The sequence below is a fragment of the Apteryx rowi genome, unplaced genomic scaffold (assembly GCF_003343035.1).
Source record: "Apteryx rowi isolate R43461 unplaced genomic scaffold, aptRow1 scaffold_184, whole genome shotgun sequence".
In the NCBI taxonomy this organism is placed as follows: domain Eukaryota; kingdom Metazoa; phylum Chordata; class Aves; order Apterygiformes; family Apterygidae; genus Apteryx; species Apteryx rowi.
Genome location: NW_020448130.1, coordinates 950,835 through 960,901, shown reverse-complemented (window position 1 = coordinate 960,901; position 10,067 = coordinate 950,835).

Below are 10,067 nucleotides of genomic sequence, written 5' to 3'. Positions count from 1 at the left end.
TTATCTTATTCTGCTACAGTTAATATATACTATTTTAAAAAATATTTCATGATAAATATTTGTAAGAGCAGCTTTAATCCAGATTTATTAGATTAAATTAATGTTTAGCTTACAAGTATAGTGAAAGAAATTAGCAAAAGTACCTGTTTATGCAAGGTGTAACAAAAAATGCCATTATTTTTCCTCAAAGATTGTAAATATAAAAAAGATTTTTAGGCAGGTACTTTATTTTTCATGTAGTCTTTTAGCTTTTATTAAAACCGAGCTTTATGAGAAATCTGAACTTTTCTGAAGTCTTTTTAACAACTTGTTAGCTGTAATTCAATTAACAGATATAACTCATTTTAGATTTTTTTTCATCCAAAACTTTTAATTTAGCACAAAAAACATTTAGGAAGTTGAGATTTTGAAGGGAGTCATCTCAGCCATCCTTCACAGAAGTTTATTGTTATTCTTTGGAAATCAGTTTCTGCAAGAAATCATCTAGTGAGTTATGATGTCCCTCTCTCCATCCCTCACACAAGGGGTAAATAGACATATTTTGAAAGTTAAACACTAATGTCACTATCACGTTCTTAAAATTAAGCATATGCTTTCGTATAGCAGGAATTTGTTCTTCAGAGTCTGATCTTGCTCCTGGAAAGTGACTTCCAAGGACTGCAGTGGTATAGGTCTCTTATGAGCAGTACCATTCTTTCACATGTTGTAGGAGAAGTAAATCCTAACTTCTGATGTCTTGATTCCAGAAAAAACTTGGCAATATAATCATCATAGAAACTACATTATAGATAGTTGTACTAAACAGAAGATATTTAATTTCACTCTATTTAAAGAGTATCAAAACTGAAAAAAGAAAGGTCATATTCATTCAAGCATATATTCCTCATCCATTTAAAACAGGTTATAAACTTAGAAGAATGACAGAGATTCCATAAATATGAAATAAAGAACTTACATATTCAGTCAGCCACCTGAACACTGATATATAGCTCATTAAATCAGTTCACAACAAGACTTTCCTTCAAGCCAAAATTAGGATCTGCTGTTGTTTGAAAAATCTATTCAGGCTTGCTAGCTCAGACAGCAAACCTGTGCGCTTACAAGTGTGAATCTAAAAGCAGATAATCCTGGTATGGGTGTAAATTAAATTTCATAAATGTAAACATTTAAATTGTAAATGTTGTCATTCTCTTCTTCCTCTGCCTACTCTCAAAATGCAAGTGAGTATTAGCAATAGTCCAATATGCTTATTGCTGTATTAAAAATACATGAGGTAGCTTGGACATAATAGGATTATTAATTCTGTTATGGTAATATCATCTTTTCCGTCAATGCTAGAAGTTCTTGCTGATATCACTGTACTGGCTGGTTACTGTTACAGGGCCAGGCTATTTCTTCTGTAGAAAAGGGCAGACTATCACACACAACACAGTGCTGTGCTGTCTGTGCACGAGAGAAACATTGTTTTTCCCATATTCAGTGAAGTGTAACATAACAGTTCTCCACTCTTGACCTGCTCTGTCTTCATAATGCTAAAAGTTTGGAAATAGAATAGCTTATTTGACAAAGTCTGAATTAGAGGAGACAACAATATTTTTCTGTAATTCATCATGTAGGAAACTGAGTTGGAAGGCTTTCATTAGCTTCTTCCCAGAATGAGAACTACCTCAACTTTTCCATTTGGATTTCTTTAAATAAGAATGTACTTACTTAAATTTCATCTAGCCAGTTGCACTAAATTGTGGGAAATTTGTTTTAGCTGTAGCCTGTTTTTAAACTACATTGAAACAAAAGGGCTGCAGAGTATTTTTGTTCTGGTTAATGAAATTGGTTTAAAATTTGGTTCTCTTCTCTGCTTTTTACTGTAAAAAAAAAGAAGAAAAAAGGATTATTCTCACTAATTTTTACTTTGGTAATTGGAAAAAAAAATTTAACTAAGCTTCCTGCCATAGATTTAATACCAGAACTAGATAGTGTCTTATGACTATGACATTACTGCTTTTGCAAAATAAATTACACGTATGTTTATACATCTGAGGTTTTACTGTAAGTAGCTGCTACATTTTATTTTTCAAAATATGAAAGAAAAACACATTTTGTGAGGTTGTGGTCTCTTTTTCATTAACAGTTGCAAAACGTGCTAATTTACTGCAAGCCTACCAGTCAGTGAAGTCTATTGTGTGTCAGTTCTGATACTCGTGACAGGGCATTTTAAACAAAACTGGAAGTATTTTGAATAGAAATGCAGATTCTAAGGATTTTTCAGGAAACCTACAGCATCTGTTCTGTTCAGCAATATGTAAATGAGACTTTAGTGTTTTTCTAATCAGAATAAAATAAATGAATTTGGGGACAGTTCTCATATTGGCACCGTATAAGACAATATGTACACAGTGATGCTTTCAATGGTGTTTCATTAACCTTGTCGGCATAGTAAAGAGGGCTGACTGCACACAACTGAGATAGAGATTAATGCATAATGGTGATGCATAACCCTTTCTTTGTGATGACAGATCTCTGAGCAAAACTTAAGCTATTTCATAAAGAGCTTTGATTTTTTTTCCTTTTTTTGTACCATGCATGCACTTCTAACCATTTTGCTTAGCTCCATTATCATCCTAATGTCCAGCTTAGACAATCTAAACATAACATTGCATACAAAAGCTTTGCAGAGTAACATTTGATCATTTATAATTTAAGAAATGCAAATTTAAAATTGCAATTCTTGTTTCCTACTTGTTTTGGCCCTTGGGATTTAACTCCAAAATTTATACTCGCTCCACCCCTCTCCTGGGGCTTGTACTGTGTGCCTGGGTGCTGTCGAGCTCGGATCATTTCTGCCAGGAGTTGCAAGGTCCCTTGGTCACAGCCAGGAAGTGATGAAGGAGGTGAATGTGTGGGGCACACAAGTATGCTCCAGTCTCAGAGGGGGAGGTCTTGCTTCCTACAGGTGTTCCAGTCCCCGTTGCATGCTACGCCGTAGATGAATGCAGACAGCTGCAGYGTGAGAAAGCCCAGGTGTCCAGCTCTTAGCCCATGTTCCTTCCATCTTCATCCTTCTGCTATGAAGTCAAGTGGCAATGATTGCGAGCGCTAAAAGATTTTGTCAGGGATGATGCTATGCTCTGTGGCTTAGATACTGTGCCAAAAGGCATTCCACACACAAAAATAGCCTGCATAAAGGCTGGTTTAAGCAGTTTAATGTTCATAAGAAGTGTTCAGGCGTTTCTTCCTCCTTTTCTCTAGTTTCATTCCTCTGTTCCTGTTCTTGGCCCGGCTCTCTCGGACTCTGCTTTTTGTCTCTTTTTTTGTATCACTATCCCGATCTAGGCAACTACTTCATCATGACACTCCTTGTTAATTTTTTTCTCTTTCACTCCGCACTACAAGAGAAGACAGCCTTTTTCTTCTTTCAGATGTGGCAGGAGTTAAAAGAAAAACAGGTATATATCCTGTACCTCTGTAATGAATCACGTAAAGACTCTTTGACCAATCCTGAAGAAACAGGAAATGCCCAACATAAAACAGATCATCTGAGATTTTTGCTGACAACTGCTAACAAACGTCTACTGAGAACACACAGGTGTTTTCAGAGTCTCATAACTCAGTCTCATTTCTGCTCACTTTCACAGGAGAGTTGAAAACATGCCCAACATAATGCCAGCTGAACCTGCCAAATTGCTCCAAAGCATGGGGTAGGGATAGCTGGAATTTTCTGGCTATGTAGTTTTAAGCATGAGCAAATACACAGCTTTTCCTCAGCTCTCCTTCTTGGAAAAAATAGTACTATTTAAACTGAAACTGCACAGAAAATCTGCCTGAGGCAGACACCTGGAATGGAAAATTTTGATCTAAAAGGTTAATGTTTAACAGCGTTACAAGCATCAAAACAGAGATAAGACAATTAGATTATAGAGAATGAAAATGTTACATAAATATAACTTTTTAAAGCATGCTTTCTAATCCTTTGACCCTTTGCTCAAAATAGCAACAGTCTATACTTAAAGGGAAGGTAGAGTAGAGTGGTAGAGTGATAGATAGAGAAGGCAGAGTGATAATTTTCTTACTCCTCAACAACAAGGGTACACAAACTATAATTAGCACTGTAGGTTCTTACAGTCCTCTTCAGTGCTGATTAGAGCTACTTGAGTATTTTCTGACAGGGGGGGGGGGGGGAAAATCAGAGAACGCCAGTTTATCAAACTCGAATTTTTTAATGGCAGACTCCTAGGGTGATTGCATTTTCAATGAAATAAGAGACACAGAACTTGTGAAAACCTGCACGCTTTCTGTTGGCTCACCTGGTGGGCATTAGGGCTTCCTTGCCATGCAGCCTGCTCAGGGCAAGAGCTTCCACACTCTTAGCTTTTTCGGAGGTGCATTATACCCTTCAAATTGATATTCAATAGAAATCTTATTACTAAAGATCCATTTCTTCAAGGTGCTTTATGCTTTCTCTCTGAAATGGTTAAATGTTATGTTCAGTATGCTATAAAAGCATCCCCTAAATAGGCAAAAATTCAAAGTATGTTAAAAGAATAGCTTAAGAAACTGGCAGATACTGCAGGGTATGGTTAGTTTCAGAAATAAAATTAGTCATATCACAACACAAAAATATGATATTCACATTACAAAAATAAAAATGACCAAAAATACTCCAAAAATATTATTTAGGAAAAAGCTTGCAGCAAATCATTTTTTAAACAGATGATTTAAAATATGCCAGGAAAGATGCATTATACATGTGCCTACTTCATTAAATACCACTGAAAGTTTAAAGATGTTGTTTTGGAAATATTAGAAATTCAGTCTGATCTTATTATGGAAGGTAACAGGCCATATGTCATTAGGCCTGGACTTGTAAGCCTAATGAGCAACCTCTTTTTCACACAGTTCTTACTCAAATTAGTCTTGAAATTCCACCAGCCACATCATTTTCTCTAGTAAACATTTCAAGAGAAATAAGAACCACACCCTCAAAGGTCTTTTCCTAATCTCAGTCTCTTTGCACAGCCTCCTTTTTCAAAAAAATATTAAGCAACACACTTAAGTTGGAACTATAACCATGTAATTTCAAATTGATACAAAGCTACACAAAAGAATATTGAAATAAATTGTTTCTCCATTACAAAATACATTTTTTGATAAAGCCGTAGTCTGCAGCTGTCGCTATGAACCTATGCTTCTCATCTAGTTTTATTTTTTAGCCATTGTTAATAATAACTGATTTTGATGAAACCATTTGATAATCCTTTTATGCTTATGCTTATGATTGCAATGATATACAACCCTTCATCAGTATCAACAATTTCCAGGCCATACTCTATCATACTTTTGTTCACAAAATTTAGCTGAACATACTTCTTGCTAATAATCTGACCATTAAAAAAAAAAATCCATAAAAACAGCCATAGAGGTTCAGATCAAAGATCTGTTTAGCCCAGTGTCCTATTTCCAAAAGCAGCCAAAAGGAAATGCCTACAGAAGAATTTAAAAGCAGAGAAAGTGATACTGCAACACCTCCCTGGTAGATTTTTCCAGCTTCCAATGAAGTGTAAGGTATGATGATTTGTTAGCTCGTCAAGCTAACAAGTAGGTTTATTGTTCTGAAATAGAAGCCCTTTGTGAGTATATCTGTAAGAAAAGCCTAGATATTCTTTTCTTGCTGGGTCAAATGACCATAACAACATTTTGCAAACATCTTAAATTGGATTAAGTTCCTCTCTCCCTTCACCTTCACCAGCCCCCAGCCTTTTGTTCCTTCACCTTCATGCAGTCTGCTGCTTGTCAAACGTGCCAATAAAATCACTGAAAAATATCCGGCTTAAGGGGACACGTTTTTTTTCTTTTTTTTCTTTCTTTTTTTCCCCCCTTCTTTCTAAGGGCTACTTTTAACTAAGATTTTTTTCAGTGATCTCTGTACAATACAATCCCTCAGACTCCTCTGGCAGTACCATGTTGCTGCTGAACCATGGTACAGGGATAGACTCAACTGGAAAGTCAAGGAATTGGGAACATTTTAATCTGATTTGTCTACTGAGGCCACTGTATTTCGTAACTCCATTAGGAAGAAAAGAAACTTTGGCATTAAGAGAGGATTTATTATAAATAGAGTCCAGCTCTCAAAACTTACCATTATACTACATGTTATGATTACAATTTTCTATTGCAAGCAGTAAAGGATACCCACTTTTTCAACACTGATCTATTTCTCCACAACATATTCTTTGAAAGGGAAACCTTAGTTCCTGGCACTGCAAGTCTAAATCACACATCAGAAATAGTAAAGTAAGACAGTTTAACTGAAACATTGGAAAGCATAAGGAAACGGCCAATTTGCCTCACAAACAATTAAACAAATGGAGCTTGCTTTCATACCAACTCACGGTCTTTTTTCTGTGATGCCCTGCCATACCCTGCATCTCCCTCCACAGCCTGCAGTTACACATCCACCATAAGCCTCCATGACAGCCCCTGAAGGCTGACGGCAGCGGTCCTGAGCTGTGCTGTTACCTAGCTGGCATGTATTTACTTGCCAGGCCACAAGCCAAGCCATCAGTACCTGCTGAGCTCGCTCTGTAACCTGTCACTCAGCAGGTGCACTGAGCTGCAGCTCTTTCCAACAGAGCTGCCGTTCTGCACGGTTTAATTTTTCTATCCTTGAAACTGTCAAGCGTTTTAAAAGCTGTTACAAACTACTGCTGAACAGACAAGGCAGTTGTGTATTACTTTTTGAACAAAAATGTGAAGCAGTAAAATAACATTCAAAATTTGCAACTTTTGTAACTCGAAAGTTAAAAAAAATACAGATTCATGGAAACCAAGCGAAGCCATTACTCATCATTGTCCTATCTGTACATTTTTTCATTAAAAAAAAAAAAAAAATCAGTGAAATCCTCATTGACCTTTGATGCCTCTGAAAAACAAGGTTTGTGAGCATTGCAAACCAAAACTCCACTAGTGAAGTTCAGGCTTTTGTTTTACTGCTTTTTATTTTGTTTAACTTCTGATTTTGTTTAACTTTCTGTTTCAATATTACATTACTGATACAGTAAAGAGACCTTCACAGAGGAAAAGACTTTGCAGTTCTGCATATAGCAAGTAATTGTACTTATCCTGTCTTCTGCAATTTGGTTCCGTAGCTAGGTAGGTATCTTGTTCAAAAATGCTTTATGATCAGTTTTGTCTCAGAGGAATATTGTCTTTGAAAAGACAAAAAGAAAAAGAAATCCTCTAGAAGTCTTTAGTGCATCTGGAAATCAATCTAGCAATTGCTTCAGAGCTTTGGGTCAATGGTTGAGGCACCAGAAGCTAGCAGAGAGCTAGCAGAAGGGCCTCAGAATCAATATAATAGGAAATGAGGTTGTGTGTGGCATGACTTCTCATCTCCTGACGCAGCCTCGGGTAGCTAGGCCTATCCCCTTCCCAACAGATGTTGTTTCATGTCAAACTATTCTAGCATTTTAATTGTCTTTAGTGTTAGAAAGTTTTGCCCAAGTTTCCAGTTTAACCTACACCTCCTTTGCAATTTATGTCTTCTTTCTTTTCCATGTCTACTTTTTATTCCCTGGTTATTTCCTGCAGCCTTTCCCTATTTAAACATGTCCTTGTCAGTCCTCTGTTATCTCAGCCTTTCCTTGCACATCATACTTCTGACATCTTCAGTTATTTTCTGCTGTCTTCTGGATTAGAAACAATCAGTTTATATCTTACTTGAAATGTATCACCCAAAGCTGGAGACAGCAACCCAGCTAAGGCTTTCCTAACACAACAGAGGAACAGAAAGATTATTTCATCTTTTCTAGCCAGTGCTCCCATCCCAGCATGATCCTAGCATAGAGAGGTAAGCATTACACTGTTAGCCCAGGCTCATTTTGTGATGCATTAGTTGATTATTCCTTCCTACCTATGGAATTTTGCTATTGATTTTATTTAATTGTATTTCCCCCTCAATTTAAGAACTTAATTTGACTTTTTATCCTGTCAGTTTCTATCAGCTTTCTATCAGCTACATGTAAAATAGATGATGTAAAGAGCACACTAACATTACAAAAATAGTAAATAGTTCCAAATAGCTGACCTGTATCTGCTACATCCTTCCAGTTTAATAATCAGACTATCTTTGAATTTTGCATCCCCTGGAGTAATTTTACAGAGGTTATGTTTTTCAAGATTGCTTAGAACAACATTTCACAAATATTTTTAGAAGCCTTACTAATGATTACAGGCTATGTTGCAGGAAGTGCAGTATTTTGCCCTGTCAGAAAAGGCAGTTCAATTGATCTAACATGACAAATCATATGTACTTCTACCCATCACTAATTAGTCAAGTCCTTATGGTTAGTTACAGGGTTTTTCTCACAACTGATATTAAAGCTGCCACCTTGTCTTTCCCTCTATTTGTGCAGAGATACATTAAGTTTGAAAGAAGAGGAAAAGGCACATATTGCCCATCATCGATTTCTCAACAATAAGCATGAATGGCTGTAAGGTTGCTTCAGTAACTTCTCCAAGCACTTCATGGTGGATTTCTTAGCTAGTTAATTTGAAATCTGTAGCTTTTTTCTATGTGCTACTTGTGACAAAGACCTCCCGATAATCAAATGGCATACACTTCAGAAATGCTACCCTCTACTCTTTAATTTCAAAAGAAAGCATATCAATGTGTAATAGGGATACAAACAAAAAACATCAAGACACTTATTGGTAGATTCATAATTAAAAAATAAAGTTTTTAGGGTCTGAAGTATTTCCTAGTCAGCAACATTGAATTTATATAAACTTTTTTGGTGGGAGGGAGAGAAGGGAAAGCAGGAAAGGGACAACAGAAAATCTGGAAGTGCAAAAGGCCTTCCTTATGAATTTTAAAAGCTCCATCTCCCACCTAACACAAAATAATAGGTCAAGGAAAAGACCATTAACAGTCAACGAAATAAATTAGTGATTAATAAAGCTAAAAGTTTTTAGTTGACAGCATGCACAGTGAGGGATTCTTTGTTAAGAGTAAAGCTTATGGAAAACTTAATGGACTAAGTTGTAGTCTATCACAGAATGTCATGACAGTCTCCAAACAAGCCTGCTCCAAAAATTCAGATCTATTTAAGTCCTTTATAGAATCCCTGCAAGTTCTACTGATCACTTTCTTATACAGTTAAGTATCATGATTAAGTACCAAAAAAGTGGTTGAAATGTAATGATAAAATGCATTTCACATTTTATAGAAATAACTATAATGGTTCACTTTGCAAAAGGAAACAGTAGCCAGTACTGTGCAATTATCCGGATCCAGACAAAACAGAGATTACGTTGTCTGTTTATTTTCCCGCCTGTTCAAAAAGATGAGGAGAAAAAAGAAGAAACATAAGATAGGAAATACAGTTTCACACAGGCAAAAAAAAGTTTGAATTTCTTTGCTTCATTAATCTAACATTATACCCAGGCTTTTTTTCCCCTTAAGTTACAAAAGCAGTGGATGATCTTCTGCACAGCACCAGCCTGCTTTATTTCAAGATGCAGAGGGCAAGCAGTATTTTGAAACAAAAGACAGCTAGAAGGAGTATCCCAAGGTTTAAGATGCAAATGAGCACAGTGATCCTCTGTTGGGGGGGGGGGGGGAGGGAAAGGAAGAGAGAGAGAAAAAATACACATTCCCAACATTGGTTTCACCCCTCATTTACTTTCTCCTCATTCTTCCTAAAAACATCAAGAAGTCAATTTGCTCTTGCTCTCTTATGTTCCTGAGGCTGCCATTTGGCAAGAAAGGCAGAGCTCACATCTGCTGTGCAATACCTATGTTGTTTCTACACCATTTTGACAATTCTTCTACTTGTGTATTTTATACATATGCATAAATAACAAAATATTAACTTTGAATAATAATCTTTATTTATTAGTTTATTTGTAAAAGGTACATTGTAATCCTGAGCTACTGCTTTTATACACTTATCATCATACAAAGACAGAGCATTTACCGTTTGATCATTTACATTTATTGTGCTCAAAAATCCTTATCTGAATATCATTTTGTCCTTGCAGGAACATAGATAATTTAAATTACATGTATCCCT